The sequence below is a fragment of the Lepus europaeus genome, chromosome 2 (assembly GCF_033115175.1).
Source record: "Lepus europaeus isolate LE1 chromosome 2, mLepTim1.pri, whole genome shotgun sequence".
NCBI classification, from domain to species: Eukaryota; Metazoa; Chordata; class Mammalia; order Lagomorpha; family Leporidae; genus Lepus; species Lepus europaeus.
Window position 1 is genome coordinate 86,575,580 of NC_084828.1, and position 19,609 is coordinate 86,595,188.

Below are 19,609 nucleotides of genomic sequence, written 5' to 3' on the forward strand. Positions count from 1 at the left end.
TCCTAGTTCAAGAGAAAAAGGGATGGCTGTCATTTGCCTGAATGGCCTGGAAGTCCCCACTAAACACATTCATTATGCATCTTATATTCTTTTTTACTTCTTCTTCTTTTTTTTTTTTTTTTTTTTTTTTTTTTTTTTTTTTTTTTTTGGACAGGCTGAGTGGACAGTGAGAGAGAGAGACAGAGAGAAAGGTCTTCCTTTGCCGTTGGTTCACCCTCCAATGGCCGGCCGGAGCACCACGCTGATCCGAAAGCAGGAGCCAGGTGCTTCTCCTGGTCTCCCATGGGGTGCAGGGCCCAAGCACTTGGGCCATCCTCCACTGCCTTCCCGGGCCACAGTAGAGAGCTGGCCTGGAAGAGGGGCAACCGGGACAGAATCCGGCACCCTGACTAGGACTAGAACCCAGTGTACCGGTGCCACAGGCGGAGGATTAGCCTATTGAGCCACGGCGTCAGCCCGCATCTTATATTCTTACAACCCATTTATTGTTGTGTGCTTCTGTGTTGGACATCTCTGTAGACTGTGAGGAAGAGCAGGACACAGGAGTTTCTTCCTCCTATGATGTTTATATCAAACAGTAGACAAGTAACATATAAACAATGGACACAAAACTGGATGGCTGCTCTTCAATGAATCAGCATTGAGTAAAGTGTGAAAGAGAGACTCGGGTATCTTAGATTGCACGGGTAGGAAATAATTCTCTGAAGGTGACATTCACACTAAATCTGAGTGGAGAAGAGGAGGATTCTGGGTATGAGTCTGCAGAGCCTTAGCTGAGATCATGCTTGCTATGTCTGAGAAGCAAAAAATGACAAGGATGGCTAGGGAAGTGAGCCAGGGAGAGAGATAGGAAACCAGTTCTGGGAGGTGGGCCAGGGGAGATGAAAGGACTTCGCATCCAGGACAGGAATCTGGGTTTGACTCTAAGTGCAATGGGAGGCCTTTAGAAAGCTTACACGAAGAAGGATTATGTGACCAAGCACAGAACTGGGCTCTCAGAGAGACATAGGAAAATAAGTATTGTATGAATTTGCCCAATCTCATTTCCCACAGAAAGTGTTCCCTGTTCAAGTTAAGCCAATCTCTACACAAAGGCAATGTATGTATGATTCCAGAGAAGTCAAGTTCTGGACTCTGTCCTCCATGTCATGCTGAGTTGATCAATGACCCATGGCAGGGAAGGTTGGATCCTGGGGTAGGGCAGTTCAGCTCTTCTGAAGCAAAGGAGGCTGCTGTCTCTCGGCCCTGTGAAAGCAGAAGCAGAGGTCCCTGTTTGCAGGCAGGGTGAATTGTTCCATCACAGCTACTGCCCCATGGTTCCCAATCTTCATAAACAATGTGTTCGGAAAATTACCCTAATATTACAGTGTGAAAAATAAAAGTCCTGCAGGGAAGGATTTTCCTGCCATTGGAGCAATCAGCACAGACTGTATTTCTGGGCAGAGGTGTGCACAGCCTCCCAGAGACTGTATTTATTCTGTTTATTCACATTACACTCTGGATAAATAACTACCTGTGTGGAAACATAACCATTACACCTCTTCCCCATTATAGAATCACAATTTCCAGCTCTATGCCATCTCTTCTATCATCAATGTGTATATATAATTTTTATGGAGTTATAATCCCTGTGATGCTGGCTTCCTGGTGTTCTGATTTTTGCTTAACATTTCACATCAATTTTCCATGTGACAATGCAGCCTAAATGCTGACCCTTTCACAGAGCCGCACAGCAATACAGTGCAATAGGGACAGCCCACACTTGCATGGCAACCGCTACTGGTCAGGCATCTTCTAAGCACACGACAACCCTCCCAGGTGGCTGCCATCTCTCTTGGTGTGGCTTCAAGATAAAGCAGAGACTTAAGTAAAGGGTGTCATGCAGACCTTCGTTCAGGGCCCAGTCCCAGGCAGGGAGAGTTAGGGGAGGGGAAGTGAAGGGAGGCAGGGAAGGGGGGAGAGTGCATTTCAGGGCATGGCTGAAGAAGCTGATTGCCAACAAAGGAGGTGGATTGCTCCTCACAGGCCTGTCTTCCCAGCAGACCACTCTCCCCAACGCTGCATACACTACCTCTCAAACAGCCATTTTGGGGGGGAGAGGGTGTTGATAACAGCAAAAGCAAACCCTGACTCAGTTTCTCTTCCTGTGCACGCACCACGCAGACTTCTCTCACTCCTCATGTGAGGAGTCTCCTCACACCCACCAAGCATGTAATTCATTCTGCAGCTGAGTTTTCTCAGATCTAATTCTACTCTGATGCTGCCCACCTGGAAATAGCATCAGACCCCATAGGTTGGGGGCTCAGTTCCCAAGACTGCCCTCTGTAGATTGTTTTGCCTGCACTTCTAACTGGCCATAAATTGGAGTTCCCAGTACATCCTCTTTGGGTTCAGCAAATTTGTTTGAGGGACAGACAGAACTCAGGGCAACACACACATATCTGAGCTGGTGCATGTCACACCTCTGTATGAGCAGGGAACTCTCAGGGTAGATCACAAAGGTAAGCTTGAGGGCTTGAAGCTAGGTACTCTATAGTTTGCCTACACAAAGTCATAGAGTGGATCAGAGCCCAGGTGACTCTGATGTGGCAGGAATGGCTGGAACATACAAGTGATTGTATTATTGCATGGATTTTACAGATGAAAGATAAAGTGATTAAGTGCCTGCACCAAGCCATTCAGGTAGTAACTTGTGGCATTACAATTTGAGCCCAAAATGCCAAATTATGCCGAACTATCTCTTCGATTTGGGGAGATAGAGCATACCAAATGGATCCATGGACATGGATCTGAGATTTAGACCCTGGCTCAGGCGTTTGGAAAACTGCTTCTCCATGTGTCTGAATTTGCTCATCTGCTTTTGGAAGAGTTCATGCTAAATGATCTTAAAGGTGTCAAGTTCTGATTAATACTATTCTAAAAATCTGAAAAAAAAATATTTTTTAAGCTTGCAAATCCTTAGGATGAAAATTCAGAAATTTGATCGCTGGGTCATAGAGTAGGACTATTTTTAGGAGTTATAGTTTAAATTAGCAGATTGCCTTTGAAAATAACCACATTGGAACAGGCGTTGTGGCACAGTAGATTAAGCTGCCACTTCAGACATTTGCAGCCAAAATCTGAGTGCTGTTTTGTGTCATCTACTCTGCTACCAGCCCAGTTTTCTGCTAATACACACCCTGGGAGGCAGCAGGTAATGGCCCAAACACTTGGGTCCCTGACACCATATGTGGGAAACCTGGATGGGTTCTGGGCTTCTTGCTTCAGCCTGGCCCAGTCCTAGCTACTGCAGGCATTTAGGGAATGAACCGGAGGATGGAAGATATCCTGCCCCCCTCCCTTCCTCTCTGTCTCTGTCTCTCTCTGCCTTTCAAGTAGATGAGTATAAATAAAATAAACATTTATAAAAAATCACAATCACACCAACTTAGTACAATTATAATATCTTCATGCTTGATGATTATCATTGGAATTAAGGGACATTATAAATAAAAATATTACTTTTTGATTACTTTATAACCATGCAGTAGTACTATAAAACTGTTTTGTTTTTTATTTCTTGGGTGACTGAAACAACAAAGCAAACACCTCTACCAGTGGTTTCCCTAAGATTTCCTCTTGAGTGAATTTGCTTTGGCAAGTTGCTGCCTTTCTCTGGAGAGTTAGCTTTGTCACCCCAAAAATTAAAACATAGACTGAAGTCTCCAAGGCTGTCGTGAGGGTTCAATGAGACAACCTAGAGGATGTAGTTATTGCAGAACTACCACAGTTCAGTAAGTAGACAAGTGAGGGCTGTGGCATCTTCAACATTCCAGGAATGAGCCCAGAAAGCAGCAAGAATGCCCTTGACCAGGTATCTAGTCAACCACATTCTTTGCCTCCAGGTGGTTTATGCATTAGTCCACCCTGAAGGAAGAAAAGGTGAAATTAAATGGCCTACATGTTTTTTTACTGCAGTTTGATGAGAATCAGATATCAAATTTCTCTCTCACAGTAGCACTGATCTCAATGGACTTATACTTGTAGGGAGCTTCTAAGCATTTGACACATTTGTTCTGAATTTGTGGCGACCTACTTATTCTAAGTTTCAATCTTTTAGCAGAAAAGATTAAACATGGCCAAAGTAATGATGTCACACTTGTCATTCTTTGGAGATTTAAAAGAAATAGGACAGCACGCTCAGACGCTAGGGCAGAGGCAGGAGCCTGGGAACTGGGAATCTGAAAGCAGATGATCATCATGTTTCCATTTGGTGCCAGAGTTTCAAAGAAAGAGAGTGATCCTTGGAGAACTCCAGGCTTTTTTTTTCTGAGCCTTTTCCTCCATTCCTTGCTCTTCCTCCTCCTTATTTTTATTCTCGCATGAAAATCTGTGCTCAGAACGGGACTAAGAGGCAGGAGAGATTAGGCCCAAGCCCAGTTCTACCACTGAAGAGCTGTGAATTTTAGTGGGTAATTTCTTGTCATTGAGTCCCAGTTTTCTCACCTGTGGCTATGATTAGAGTCTCTTTGATTGTTTGTTCGTACTCTCCATGAATTAGTTTGTAAGATTCCTGATTTAATGCCAATGCTTTGTTTCTGTGGTCTCTACAGAGGCCTGATGTAGAATTTGACAAATGAAGGTGGTCCTTCCTATTTCATATACTGGATTTTTATCAGCTTCTTCTTGTTCCTGTGAGTGATCACTACCATCCCATCTTTCTAAGGCTGCCCAGGTATAATAGCTTCATAGGACTGTTCTAATGACTGACCAGTAACTTGTTGGGTTAACACAACAGAAGTTAAAAGTCTTGGTTCTGGAGGCTTGCTGTCTCTGAAAGTTCCAGAAAAGAACTTTCCTGGCCTCTTTTTGTGATTGCTCAAGATCCTTGGTGTTCCTTGGTTTCAGCTGTAATCACTCTGATGTTCCTTTTTGTGAATATGTCTTCTGTGCTTCCATCACTCTCCATATGAAGATACCAGTTGTTGGATTAACAACTACCTTCATCCAGTATGACCTCATCTTAACTTGATTACATCTTCAAAGATCCCATTTGAAATATCACCGCATTCACAGGTTCCAAGGGAACATGAATTTGAGGGGACATATTCAACCCAGTGCATCAAGATACCTCCACATCCTTTCTCCTCCCATCTCATAGCTTTGGGTGTTGTTTCTTGTCTTTATCATGAAGAATCTTCCCCCAAGGATGACTCCCCTTTATTGGTGTCAGGTTTATCATCCTCATTATTCCCTTGACTATGGGATCTCCTTGCTTTAATCCAGGTTTTACAGGACCTGCTCTCTGGCTAATCTCATAAAATGGACAGGTTAGATATCTGAACTCCCCTGTTCAAAAACTTTCTCGCGGCCCCCAACTATCTATACTACAAGGGCCACCCTTCCTCAGAGCCATGCACAGATGTTTCCATGTGACCCCAACTCACCATCCAGGGTCCTACTCATTGAATCCCCCTCCATGCACACCTCAGATTTCCTCTGTCCTTTACCTTCTCTGCCCTTGTTTTCCTTCTGTCTGAAAAGACATTCTAATATGGTCTTATTTTCCACCACACTTGAGAAACCAACTCTTTTCCAAAGTCAACCCAAATGCTCATCCCATGGGCAGTCACAATAATTACTCTTCTCCAAACTTCTGTAATGTTTTGTTGTTTACTTGATACTTCCCGTTCTGAAATTATTTGGAACTGTCTTATGTCTCTCTTGATTAAACTATGAGCTCTTAAGAGTGGGGTGACTTTCTCATTCCCTGAGTCTGTGGTCCTTAGATGTTTGGTACATGTTTTGAGGGAGGGGAGAAAAGAAGGAAGGAGGGGAGAAGGATGGAAGAATTCCAAAGCAATGGTTTTGAGAAAAGCCTTCAAAAGAAGTGTGCAAATAGTTTTAAATCAATAATAGTAAAGTTAATAAAAATAAAAATGTTACCTTTACCCATAATTTCTAATTTTCATAAAAATAGCTCAATTCTTTATAATAAGCAAATAGTATTTACAATTACTTAATAAATGTATGTTAATAAAATGCATTTCTATCTTATAAGTGGGTTCTGAGTAAGAGTTTTTTGCATTTAAAAATTATGAAAACCATTTTAGAAATGAGGTCAGATATTGCCCCTGGCAAATGAAGTATTTGCATTTCCTTTTAGGCTCTTAATCCCAAGAGATTTATTGAGGGTTGGGATTTTTGTCCTATGGGGGAGACTAAAAGAGGGGAATGTTGTGAGGGCAAGAAGCAGAGGAAAATGATAGTGGACTTTGGGAGCTACAAAGACGGAAATAATTCTTTCATTTATAACTGATACAATTTCAGAGAAATTACTTAACTTCTCAAAAATGGTGTCTTTCTTATTAAAACGGGAATTAGCTCTAATGCTTAGTGTTGTTGAGAGGATTAAACAATATGCCTGACATGAATAACATAGGAGACACTTCATAAATGACATCCACCCCAATTACAAGGGTTTGCTCTGGTGAGAGGTGGCATGTCTTTTTCACGTGAATTGCAGCTCTAATTCCGACAGAAGTCAAGTAAGTGGATGAGGCCGGCCTTTTCCTCTAAATTGCCCCGAGGGAGAGTTAGCTAATGAAAACCACAAGAGTGAATTATCTGTTGAATGTATTCTTTTACTGAGCTCCATAATTACTTTTATAGAAATATCCAGTTTGCTAATTATCTTCTAAAAATCAAATGAGAGTTCTTCCTAATGTCCTGGTAGTGGCCAAGACATATTAATGGAAAAACTTCTGATTTTATTCAAGGATCAACACATTTAGAAAACACATTTAGAAATAAGTACCCAAATAGCTAGTGTTTGAGAGGGCATTGGAGCCGATCAAATATTTCCTTATCTGTGTTTCTTCTCCTCCAAGGTTTGGGTGACTAGATTTTTCTCGAGGGATGACTGAGAAATAGAGCTCACTTTCTGAATTAATTTGGGTCTTTAGAGGAAAGCCAGTGACAGATTTCCTGTCTTACCAGTTACTTTTCCTCTTCCAGGTGACAGTCCTTCTCTGCTCACTTCCTGGGCCTTGGTGCACGTTGGCTGGAGCAGTCGGCCTTCCTGGAGAAGGTGGCTTTACCCTCTTCTGGAGGGCTCATTCTAAGTTTGACTCATTTGTCCAAGAGGCTCTTACTCACCACCAGCCAGCAATCGCCACAAGCTTGTGCATGCACTTTCACTCCTGGGACCCAGAGTGTCCCAGAAGCAATATCCATGCCCTTTTATGGACCCCTTTCCTGTGCGTCTCTTTCTAAAATGAGGTTCTGGGGCCATTTCTGAGACTTGAGATCATTTTATCCTCACTGCCTTAGGCCTCAAAGAATTTAAACTTCTGTCTTTCCGCCTTTTAAATGTTCTCACTATTTGCCACAGTATGCCCTGAACAAGTCACCAGGGCTTTCATTTTAAGAGTTTTAGTTCAATTCAGAATAAGGAACAGACATTATTCACGGAGAGAAACGACATGGGAAAGGGGAAGTTTCCAGCATCTTACAAAGCAAGGAGGGCTCATGTCCACAGCTGGGATCTCCATTAACATGAGGGACATCTCCTCTAAGCATTTGAAAAGAAGCACTTTGCACAGTATGATTTGCTCAATGATATTTGGAATATTCAGTGATGTTGGGGATAACTGGCTTTCACTCAGAAATTGCTCTCTTTCCAACTAATTAGCACTGGATTCTGAAAAGCAGGGGGAAAGTGATGGGCTTCACTTTTTAAATTCTCTGAAAAACACCAGCTCTTTCAGAACGCATCTAATCCTTGCCGACGCCAGCCTCCCGCCCTTTCTCCTGCACGGCTCTTGATCATATTGGGCTGCAGGGATGCTTCTTGGCCCCAGTATCTGCAGCCTAGCAGAAAGGTGCAAGCATGCACCTCCTTTTCCACACTACGCCAGGCAGCTGTCTCCTGTGAGTGAGGCACAGACAGAATTTTTTTTAGGAAGTGAGGGGAGAGATTATAGTGATAAAAGCAACATGTCAATTATAACTTGACATGACCCAGCCAGTGAAGCCCCTCTAGGTGCCCGAATCTCATATCACAGCGTTGGTTTGAGTCTTGGCTCCCCATTTCTCATCCAGCTCCCTGATGATGAGCCTGGAAAAGCAGAAGATGATGGCCCAGGTGCTTGGGTCCCTGCTACTACATGGGAGATCTGGGTGGAGCTCCTGGTTCCTGCCTTCACCCTGCTACAGCCCTGGCTGCTGTGGGCATTTGCAGAGTGAACTAGCAGATGGGTGATCTCTTTCTCTCTCTGTCTTTCCCTCTATTTCTGTTACTATCTTTCAATGAATAAAAAATTTATTTTAAAAATTGACAAAGAAGACTGGAAGAAATCTAGAAAAACTCACATTGTCAAATTCTGTTCATTTACATTTTCAAGAACTTGTACCTTTTTCTCAGTCTCATTTCTTTCACATGTAAAATGCTGGATGAGATCATTATTCCAGCTCTGACCTTCTAAGACCTTACAACTCTAGATTATTCATACATGTTGACAAAGAAATCTAAGGACAGCATAAAAATAAACCAACTGGGCCCCCTACCAACCAGAGACAACAGCTATTGTTTTTGGTTGTGGGACCAACATATTTTTTCATATTCTGCTGCATATTACTTTGTGTATGCCAAGTTTTGAGCTGTTTTGCCAAGATTATTAATGCAACACATCCAATAAATGCAAAATAAGGAGAATATTGAAAGTGTTAGTTAAAAGAAGCATAGAGGATATTCGGGACGTGGGACAAGGTCAACGTAAAAATTTAAAGTAGCATGATTCCCTTAACTACAGGAAATATTTTTTAAAGATTTTTAAAAGATTTATATATTTATTTGAGAAATAGAGTTACAGACAGAGAAAGGAAGAGACAGAGAGAAAGGGTTTTCATCGGCTGGTTCTCTCCCCAAATGGCCAGGAGCTTCTTTTGGGTCTCCCTCATGGGTGCAGGGGCCCAAGCACTTGGGCCATCTTCTACCGCCTTCCCAGGTCACAGCAGGGAGCTGGATTAGAAGAGACATGGACTGGTGCCATATGGGATGCCTGCACTACAGGCAGAGGCTTAGCCTAGGCTTAGCTTACTACACCAGGGTTACCTCCCACCAAGGGGAGTGGCCACAGTGAGTTTTCAGAGATGAGCACAGACCTAAGCTGGGTCAGTCCGAGCTCCCCATGGCACCTTCCAGGGACTCTTTATCTGGGGCCATAATCTCTAAAACCTATGTAAGCCTGGAGCTGTTGGAAACCACTTTGTGACTGCATGGAGACCAACTGCGAATGAAGCCAAGCACAGGTCTGGCGCATTAAGGGAATGCCTGAACAACCACTACCAGAGTCTCCTACTAGAACATTCTGGCTCTGGGAACCAATATATTTCTCTAGTTACACTTGTTTATTTGTTTATTTAATTTGATTTGAGTTATTGCTGGTAATAAAACCTCCAGCATTTCAAGAGTCCTGACTATAACACTTGGTTTTGATTTTTCATCTTTTTATGGCACTCCTGTTGTGTGCCAAGACCTTTAATGGGCTGATTAATTGCCTACAGAACCAAATTAAAGCTCCTCTGCTTCACTCTCAGCACCTTCCACAGGGGTCCACTTGTCCTGATCCAAGGGCATAAACCTCAGACTGCCCAAACACTTAATTCTTATAGGAACACATGGTATCAATCCATTTCTGTCCTAACCTCTAGAATTCCACATGTGTTAGCTGTTCCTGTGGAATTATTGCTGCTTTGAGAGTAGGGACCATGTCTTACAGACAATTCTGTTCAAGATTTTCCTCTACAACTCTACTCCTTGTGACAGTTCAGTTCTTAGCCTGGTACCGAACCCATAAAACACCCAGCAAACACTTGTTGAATTACATTTCCACAGCAATATTTCTTTGGGAAGTAGACTTCATTTTCAACAGGCTATCCTTTTTCCTTCTGAGAGGAAAGAGACAATTTGGGGAGGAATTTATAGCATGAAAAAGTGCTGAACTGACCAAAGCCATCTTGGAGGGCAGATTTTGAAGGTCACCTTTTTTCTTTTATTTTCAGTGCTCAAAAAGCGATTCAGAAAGGGGTTCCCAACAACCGACCCAAGTAGGACTCTCTTTCATACGTGAAAGAGAAATCAAATTCTTCACAGATCAGCTGTCCAAGAGCTAAAAAGTTCTTCATTATTCTCAGCACATGATAATAGATAGTATTTGTTGAATATTTTCCCTTGGGTTCTTTCTTCCAACTCCAGAATTCACCATTTCCTGAGAAAGACACAAAACTAAGGTGTAACAATTCCTCATATTTTTATAACATTTTTATAGCTTTTATTTCCATTCTGTCTTTTTTACCTGCCCTCCACCATAACTTTGTATCTAGGAGGCGAGAATAATGTCCAACTTACAGAGATGGAAAACTGAAGTTCAGAGAGGCCAGGGAACCCAAAGGCTGAGCTGGGAAAGAACAGACTTGAGCTGTCAGGCCTTGTAACACAGCCGTATCACTTCCCCCCAGGTTCTCTACTCATCACATGTTCTGGTAGGTGACCGGAAGGCAGCTCACAGTTGGTGCTCAAGACAACAGATGTGAAGTCAAGGAGACAGAGGGGAAAGTCTGCATTTGCCGCTTACTCTCGTGTGGCCTGAAATAAGCTGCATGATCACTTGGTTTCCTACTGAGGAAATGGGAATGATACTGTGACTTCCTAAGGAGAGTGAGGATGGACTGACAAAAGACTGAAGAATGCCCAGCAAATATTGATTGTTAAGAACAAGGGTGTTGGGAATAGGGAGGTAACAAGGAGTGGTTACTAAAGGCCTGGAAACTGGAATTCAAATCTCCATTAGATCACATAGGCTAGTAACTGATCTATGCGATGTCAACTATTGCTACAGTGGGAAACAGCCTCCTCTTTGTAGGACATCAAGAAGAGAAAGAGAGCTGGTACTCAGCCCCCAAATCCTTAGGAATCCCCAGAGTTTATCATTTAGATATTGTCCTTGGCTGACTATGTGAGGGAACCTGTCCATGTCAAACTATGATCTCCCAAGGAGGACAACCGAAGCAGCACTGGAATTCCAGAGTCAAGGGGCTAGGTCTCTGCTACTTCCATATCACTTGAGATTTCTTATTCCAAAACAAATGTATTGCTTAAGTCCTTGCTGCACTCTCCCTGCATGACAGTACCTTCCCGTTCAATGCAGTCTCCTTTGTGTGGGTCAAGGCCTGGAAGACACAGATGTTCCACCCTGTGGCCACGTCCCCACCCACCCCATTGTCAGCTTTCATGCAGCCTTGTCCATCTGGAAGTGACTCCTGACTTTCTAGACTCCTCAAGTTCCAGGCCCAGGCTTTTTCTTATCTACTTGCCTTGGACTTGCCTCAGGTATTTTGTGAGGCCATAGCTCTATCCTGATGATTGCCTGGAAGGATGTTCACTCTATTTTAGTCCAGACTCTGCACTCCAGAGGGATATGCCCTTGTCCTGAGGCTAAAGTGAGACATAGCAAATGAAACCTTGGGAGCAGGTGTTGTGGCGCAGCAGGCTAAACCACCACTTGGGATACTTGCAACCCATGCTGGAGTGCACGTTGGAGTGCTGGCTACTCCACTTCAGATCCAATTTCCTGCTAATGCATCCTGGGAGGCATCAGATGATGGCTCTAGTGTTTGGGTCCCTGCTACCCACGTGGGAGACCTGGATGGAGTTCTGAGCTAATGGCTTTGGCCTGGCCCAGCCTTGGTTGTTGTGGGCGTTTAGGGAATGAGCCAGTGGGTGGAAGTTTCTCTATCTCTCTCAGTCTCTGTTGCTCTGTATTTCAAGTGATAAAATTAAATAAACATCAAAAAATAAACTGAACCATGTAACAGTAGATTATAACAACAGATAAACACCTATTCCTGGAGGGGAAATTTTCCTAATCAAAGGCCATTAGTTAGTTGTTGTGATTGCTGTTTATCTTCATCAAGATGCTCCATGTCAATTTACAAACATGCAATTCCAAGGAACAGACAAGGCATCCCTAGCCACACTTCTACCCAGGTGAATTCATACGCTGTGGATGGTTGAACCCTGCCCTCCCTCCAAATGTGATGCAATAATCTGCTTTGCCTGTCCTGCAGGATTGTTGTGAGGATTAGTATTAAAATGAGATACTATACTATCATCTGCATTATGTAAATATCTAGCCATATGATCCTAAGCCTCTAGACACATCCTCCATCTTTGGAAAATAATGGAAGAATAGCACCGCACAGCAAATGTTCAGTTATCCACACGGAAAGTTGAACTCTGATCCCTCTTGAGTGTTTCCCATGTCAGTTAATACCCACTCCTCGATGATGCTCATTTATTTAATACCCCTGATCAATAACCTCATTTCTCCCCAGTCTTCCTTTTACTAGCCTCTCTGATAGATTTAATTAAAGTAATGTACTTTACGAGGATAAGAAACCAGGCACCTGATGACGTCACTTCCTGGTTTGGGTCCCCTCAGCTTCCCTTTCATAAAGTAGAAAGTGGGAGGGGCAGAGGGGATGAAGAAGTATAATTTATCCAGCATGAAACTGGATAAAGACTGGTCTGGAGTCCTCTAATTCCTGTAATTATCTTAATATTTTTAAATGTGACATTAACCTCAAAGCCAGGGCACTCATTTTGAATGCCATAAAACCATCATTTCTCAGAAGCAATGCTGGGCTGGTTAGCTCATTAGTAGAAAACATGAATTCCTGTGTAGGCAGAAGAATGAGTTCAGTGCCAGGAAAGGGGAGGGTGGCAGTGAAGTAAGTAAGCTAAGGCATGTGTATTCAACAGCGATTTGCTAACCCAACAGCTATTCCTTCAAATGACGCAGGGGCCTGGGGAATGGCAATATCTCTGTGTTCCATGAAAATTACTCCTAGTGTTCTAACACTTATCAGAGAATGACAAGACTGTTTCAAAGATTGAAACAACAGGAAGAAAGTGTTCTCCTTTCTTTGGAATGGCAGTGGGTGAAGAGTTAGCAATAATCAGCTTCTGAAAGAACCTGTCACCTGCATACAGCACCCTGAAGGATTCCTGTGTGACTTTGCAGGAATGGCTTGATCTCTCTGTTTTGTCTGCATATGTGCTAATAGCTTGGACATGAGTATTGGAACAAGCACAGAGTAATCACTGTCTAAATAAAAGAGGTCTTGATGAATGTTCCATATTTCAGCCAAACTGAGCCACTCAATGTTTCTATGTACATCACACATTTTACTGACTCTACACTTTTGCGTATGTCATTTTTCCCATTAAGAATGTCACCTGCCTGTTTCCCTTGTGCTAATTTTATCCATTCTCTAAAGACAAGGTCAACTGCCTCTTGTGTTCTCAGTTTTTCCTGCTTCTTTACCTGGAAGCACTGTTCTTTCTTCCAAACCTGCAGACATAGCACTTGTTCTTTGGCACTTACGATTTGTAGAGCTATGTTTTTATGTACTTATTTGACTAAGTATCTAATGTTCTGCCATTAGGGGGCCAGGGCTATGCATGATTAATTTCACAACATGGCCTGTGATTTGTACCTAATAAATGTGCATTGCGTAGGTGATGTGGTAATCAGTTTTACTGTCAGCTTGACTAGGCTACTGTGCCCACTTAGTTAATCAAACACTAACCTAGGTATCGCTATGAAAGTGTTTTGTGGATGTTGGTTAATATCCACAATCACTTGACTTTAAGTACAAATTACCCTGGATAATGTGGAATGGCCTTATCCAATCAGCTGGAAGTTGAAATATCCCATGAAAACAAAACACTAAGCCTCACAGAACAAGATATTCTGTAGCATCATCTCCTGTGTGAGCTTTGAATATGCTGACTTGCCCTCTACATTTCAGATGCTAGCCCTACAGATTTTGGATTTGTCAAGCCTTCTAATGCCACAAACCAATTCCTTGAAATAAATCTTTTTAAAAAATTATTTGACCATCCCCTCAGCTGCAGTGGTCACTTTGGAAGTTGGGCTGAGTGAAGGGCTTTTCAGCTTAGAGCCAGTAAGATCTGTGGCTCTGACCTGGGCATCCTTCGACTCCAGGGCAGGTCCATTTCCAGTGATCCAACTCTTGGCAGAGCTGCCAGGGCTCTTCACAAGCTGACTTCTGCTGAAGCCCAGGCTTACCACATTGAAAGCCACTGCAGTGGACTGGCCTGTTGGGTCTCCTTGAGGGCAGATCACTGTACAGATCAGCCATTAATAGGCCTGCCACCCATTGCTTCTGATGCCGAGCTTTCTTTTCCTCCTGGTTTGTGTTAAAGCAGACCAGAGGATGCAAGTCAAGGGAGTGCCCGTTTCCCATCTCTAATCTTCGGTGGCCTGAACTACAAGTCTATAGTCACAGGCATGTTCTGTAGTAGTTTTTCTAAGGTAGACAATGCCCATGAGGAAAATTATATTCTCACTTTAAAACTTTCTTTCCCTTTGGTCTGAAAGGGAGGTTTTTTCTACTTACTGTATACTTCGCTGATGGTGAAGTGAATCAAGCTATGAGATTATTATTTGAGTTCTTATTTTGGCTATGCTATTGCAGAAAAATGCACTGCAGCTGAGGGGATGGTCAAGTAGGGTCAGCAACATTGCAGGCAGAACTGTAAATCTCTTCTTAGAGATGCCACCTGCCTTTACCTGGCCAGCTCTCCTCCCAGGCCAGCCAAGTAATGAAAGTCAACAGAGTGCCTTCCCCCAGGAGGTTCACACCTCCCTTAGGATATACCCCATGTGAAGAGATAGATAGGTCTGGGCCTCTGAATTTACAAGGCCTAAAGCCCACCAGATTATTATCAAGCCCCTTCTATCAGGTTCTATTTGCCTCTCAATCAGAAAACTTAATTGTAGCTTAGACAGCACCTTTCTTAGCTCCTCTAATAATGACTCTGTCCTTTGTTCTAGGCCCTGTCTAGTGCACTTGGGCCTCATTCCTTTGTAATCATAACCTCTACTCTACCACCAATGGCTCTACTCCCAACATGTGTGTACTGATGGTCCTCTTCCCCACTTAATGCTGTATAATTGTTCAAACCTGGTAAATGCCACTCTTAGGATCATTGGTTACTATCCTCACTCTGTCTTTTATGACCTTGTCTAAATATGATCAGAGTCGGTGAACTTGGAAGGCTTCCATAGCCTTGGCAACTCATGACGACAGCCTAGGATGGTTACTGGCGCCATAAACTAGAGTGTCAATTTGTTGGGTCAACAACAGGAGCCACTGTGCACTTGCTCCTCATGTGGGATCTCTGTCCTTAATGTGCTGTACATTGTGATTTAATGCTATAACTAGTACTCAAACAGTATGTTTCACTTTGTGTTTCTATGTGGGTGCAAACTGTTGAAATCTTTATACTAAATTGATCTTCTGTATATAAAGAGAATTGAAAATGAATCTTGATGCAAATGGAAGGGGAGAGGGAGCGGGAGGGGGGAGGGTTGCGGGTGGGAGGGAAGTTATTGGGGGGGGGGGAAGCCATTGTAATCCATAAGCTGTACACTGGAAATTTATATTCATTAAATAAAAGTTAAAAAAAAAATTATTTGAAAGATAGAGTTACAGAAAGAAAGAGAGAGCGAGAAATCTTCTATCCTCTGGCCCATTCCCCAAGTCACCACAATGGCTGGAGCTGGGCTGATCCAAAATCAGGAGCCTCTTCCAAGTCTCTCACATGGGCGCAGGGGCCCAAGGACTTAGGCCATCCTCTGCTGTCCTCGCAGACACGTTAGCAGGGAGCTGGATCGGAAGTAGAGCTGCCAGGACTCGATCCGCCATCCACAAGGCTTCACCTGCCGTGCAACAGGGCGAGTCCCTATTCATCTATGATATTTGTTCCATTCCCTTAGACAACCCTGATACAGATGGAGAGGTTAATTTAGTATACTACATCATTTACCATCTACACTGACTTATCTGAAATGAAAGCTTCAGGAGGACCAGAATCTTTGTTTTGTTTGCTGCTGGATCCCCAGTGTCTCAAAAAGTATCTGACACCTAAAGAGTGGGTCAAAAAAGATGCCAAATTAATGAATAAAAAAGACAACTTTGTGGGAAAATACCATATTCCCACGGTTGAGACATTTACTGGGCTATTTTACTAGGTTTTTGGCAATGGTGGCCATTTATAGCTTTGTAACAGCAATTGATGGATTAATAATGATGCATGTCTTGAATAGACATGAATGGCAGAAAAATCCAAGTCCTGCAGTTCTGGGAGTTTCCTTAGGCAAATCACCTCTGTTCTCCCCACCTCATCTCCACTTGTGGAATTAAGATTTCATGTGATGGCACTCCGATCTTCCCCTCTTCTTTAATATTTGAATTTTGTACATGACTATACCCTTAATTTCCATCTATTTTTGTTGTCATGCATATTTGAATATTATTTAGTGCCTGATGATAATTTCTTCATTACTAATCATGCCATCATCAGTTGCTACCTGAAATTTATAAAGTTGCTCCTTATACTGAAAGAACACTGCAGCTCAGATTTCTAGGTCCAGACTTCTTTCCCATTTAGGTTTTGAAGAAATAAGATTCCTTAAGGCTTTTTACCAAAACCACAATTCCTTGTACCCAAGTGCTTTATCATCTTGGCTACAAAGCCCCCTATATACAATTCATCTTGCACCTGGGCTTCAGAACATCAAACCTTTCCTTTGAAATTTAGGGCCAGAAAATTATTTTATAACAGTTTTTCAGCCTTTCGCAAATACTTCCCAGGGTATTTTCTTTGGGAACCTATTGTTCCCTCTTATCCTGTGGGGAGAAAGATTTCTGGAGTCTGATGCACCTGCTGGGTCCTGGCTGGACCCTAGAATCCCGAGGCCTTAGATCCATGCCCCAGGGCTGAGCTGCCGAGTGAATTTCAGCAGCGGGCTTTGCTTCCTCCCCCACCAGCAGAGAATAAGAAGCAATTAACGAATATGTGCCAAGGAGGGGGTCTTAATGCACTTACAGACTCTCTTCTCTTGGTTTTAGGCTAATTCTTACAGAGTAAAGATCCTTAAAAAAAATCTTAGAACATCCAACTATGGAATGTCCAGCTGTGCACGGATGGACTGGGGGAAAATAAACAGAGGAATGTGTTAAGGATTTGTGCGGAGCACAAGATTGCTTTATTTGTCTTTTCATGTTAGCTACAGTCTCAGAATGTCACGCCTGGATAACACCTTATCCGGTGCATTTACACATGAAGAAAAGAGATTCAGAGAAGGGGAAAGATTTTCCTCTGATTGTGGAACTAACCAGACTAGAACAGAACTCTCCTGACTTCCAGCCCACTGCTTTCATCTGAATATGCATCCTAAATACTCCAAATAAATAAATAAACAAGGCAAACGTCATCAAAATGCTCACACTCATAGATATCCCCAGGACCTATGTTTAAGCACACAAGAATCATCAGAAATTAATTAACTAGGGTAAGCGGGTGTGTTTTCTTCTTTCCTCCTTTTCTTCTCCTCTCTCACCTTTTTTCCTTTGCCTTTGCCCATTACACTGTGGAGAAATACTCAGGTTTTGAGAGCAGGGTTTTGTTTTCCGCCTAGCAAATCCTAACGGAGAAGGCTGGGTCCGGGAATATATTTATGGCTGTGCGTGATAGTGTTGTCAGAGCTGAAGGAAGTCAGCATTTTCCTCAATGCCCTCTCCAGGTTTTGCAATGTGGAATTTAAAATGAGCTTTGGACCACAGCTCAACACATCTGGCCTCAGATCAGGGGATACAACTCCTTGTTTTTGTATACTGCACCAGGCGTGGCTGGAGAAAGCGGGGGAAAAAGGCAAGTTTTCAATAGATTTGATACGGTGCAGGGCTTAGAGAATCCAATCCTTTTTGGGCAAGGTCTGGAAAACAAAACAGGACTCACTGTGATTCCCTGATCAGTTGTACAGACCTGCTCAGAGAAAAGGCTTCTATTACTATAAAATGAGCGTGTAAATTAACGTGCTAAAGGAAAAAAAATTTTTTTATTAATTAAAAAAAAAACTTGTGGGGCGGGGGGCAGCGATCTCCTATTAGCTGACTCATTCCCCAAATGTCCACAATGGCAGAGGCTGTGCTGTACCTCCATCAGGACTGAGCCAAAGCAGGACCAAGGCTTGAGCCAGGAGCCAGAATGCAACCGAGGCCTCCGGCATGAGTGGTAGTGACCCAGTCGCCTAAGCCATCCCCACTGGCTCCCAGAGTCTGCATTGGTGGTTATCTGGGGTGAGGAAGGAGCTGCAGTCAGAAATCAAACCCAATCATTCCAATCTAGGTTGCAGGTGCCTCAACCAATAGACTAAATGCCTGCTCCCAGGGGGGAAAAATCTTTTCTTTTCCCTGAGATCTATGAATATAGATTTGGGGTGTGGGCTACGTGTGATGTCTGTGGCATGTTTCTGAGCCACAGGACTTCTTTGCACAAGAGGGGAATGAAAGAACTTGCTGGAACTAGAGACTAGGAAAGTCAGAAACAAGGAATATATATTTTTCAACTTAAAAAGAAAAAATAGCCACAGTCTTTGATCTCGGGTCTTAGGTGAAAATGGCTATAAAACACCTTGTGTTTAGCGCCTAGTGTAGCTCCGTTGGGAGGCATTTCCTTGTAGAAAGCCGTTCTTGGTTATTCTGCTAACCGAAAATGGATCACAGAATCAGTCAGTTTCTCGGAGGTAAGAAGCACTGGAGGAGTCAGAGTCTGGGTTCCTCACCCACTGAAGAGCCTCCTCTGGCACGGCCCGGTCGGTGATAGACGGGTGACACAGGTCTCAGCCTCTCTTGTGACAGGGACATTACTAATTCATAAAGCAGCACACTCTGGGCAGGGCAGCTCTTGCTTAGAACACCTTGCAGCTTTTATTTCTGAAGCTGTGCCCATCTCACATGGTCCCACCCTCTTCAGCCACTTTAAAAGAAAAATTTCTCCTGAATTAATGGATCACAGCAAAAGAAGCCAAACATCCCCATTCTTTCCATAACCAAGCATCACCCTGCATGCTCGGTGCATGGTGTGGTACCCAAGATACACACAGGGATAGGACACGGATTGGCCTGGAGGATCTCGAGCTGGGCCTGTCTGCAAGTTCAAGGCTAGAAGGGATGTAAGCGATTGGTTGTACCAGAGATGTCAGATTCCTCATAGCAGCTGAGGGGCTGAAGACTTTGTTCATTTACAAACAACACTTACAGTTATTTATAATTGCCTGCAGTTAGGTACTTTGTCTTTTCTTGCTTTATATGGAGAGGTCAAGTTGAATAGGCTTCCCCTCAAAGGTGGATCAACTGGAAATTTGGACTTAGAGGTTATTCTGTTGTAAGTTTATTGAACAAATCATCTGAGCTTAGTTTCCAAGGTAAAGAGGAATAGAAAGTTTTGCTGGCAATGAGGGAACTCGAGTCAAGCTTTAGGGTGAGAGCTGTATGGGAAACACCGGGTGAAATATGCCCAGTCTCTAAAGGGTAAGAGATTACTGGTATTTTCTGAATATTCAATGGTAGCTAACAGTGGAGTCGTTGAGGTTTGGTGGAAGGAACCTGGATCGTCACTCAGAAGACCTGTGTTCACAGCCAGAGCCTGCCATCTGGTTCATTCACTTACTTTTTCATTTCTCATTTGTTAAAC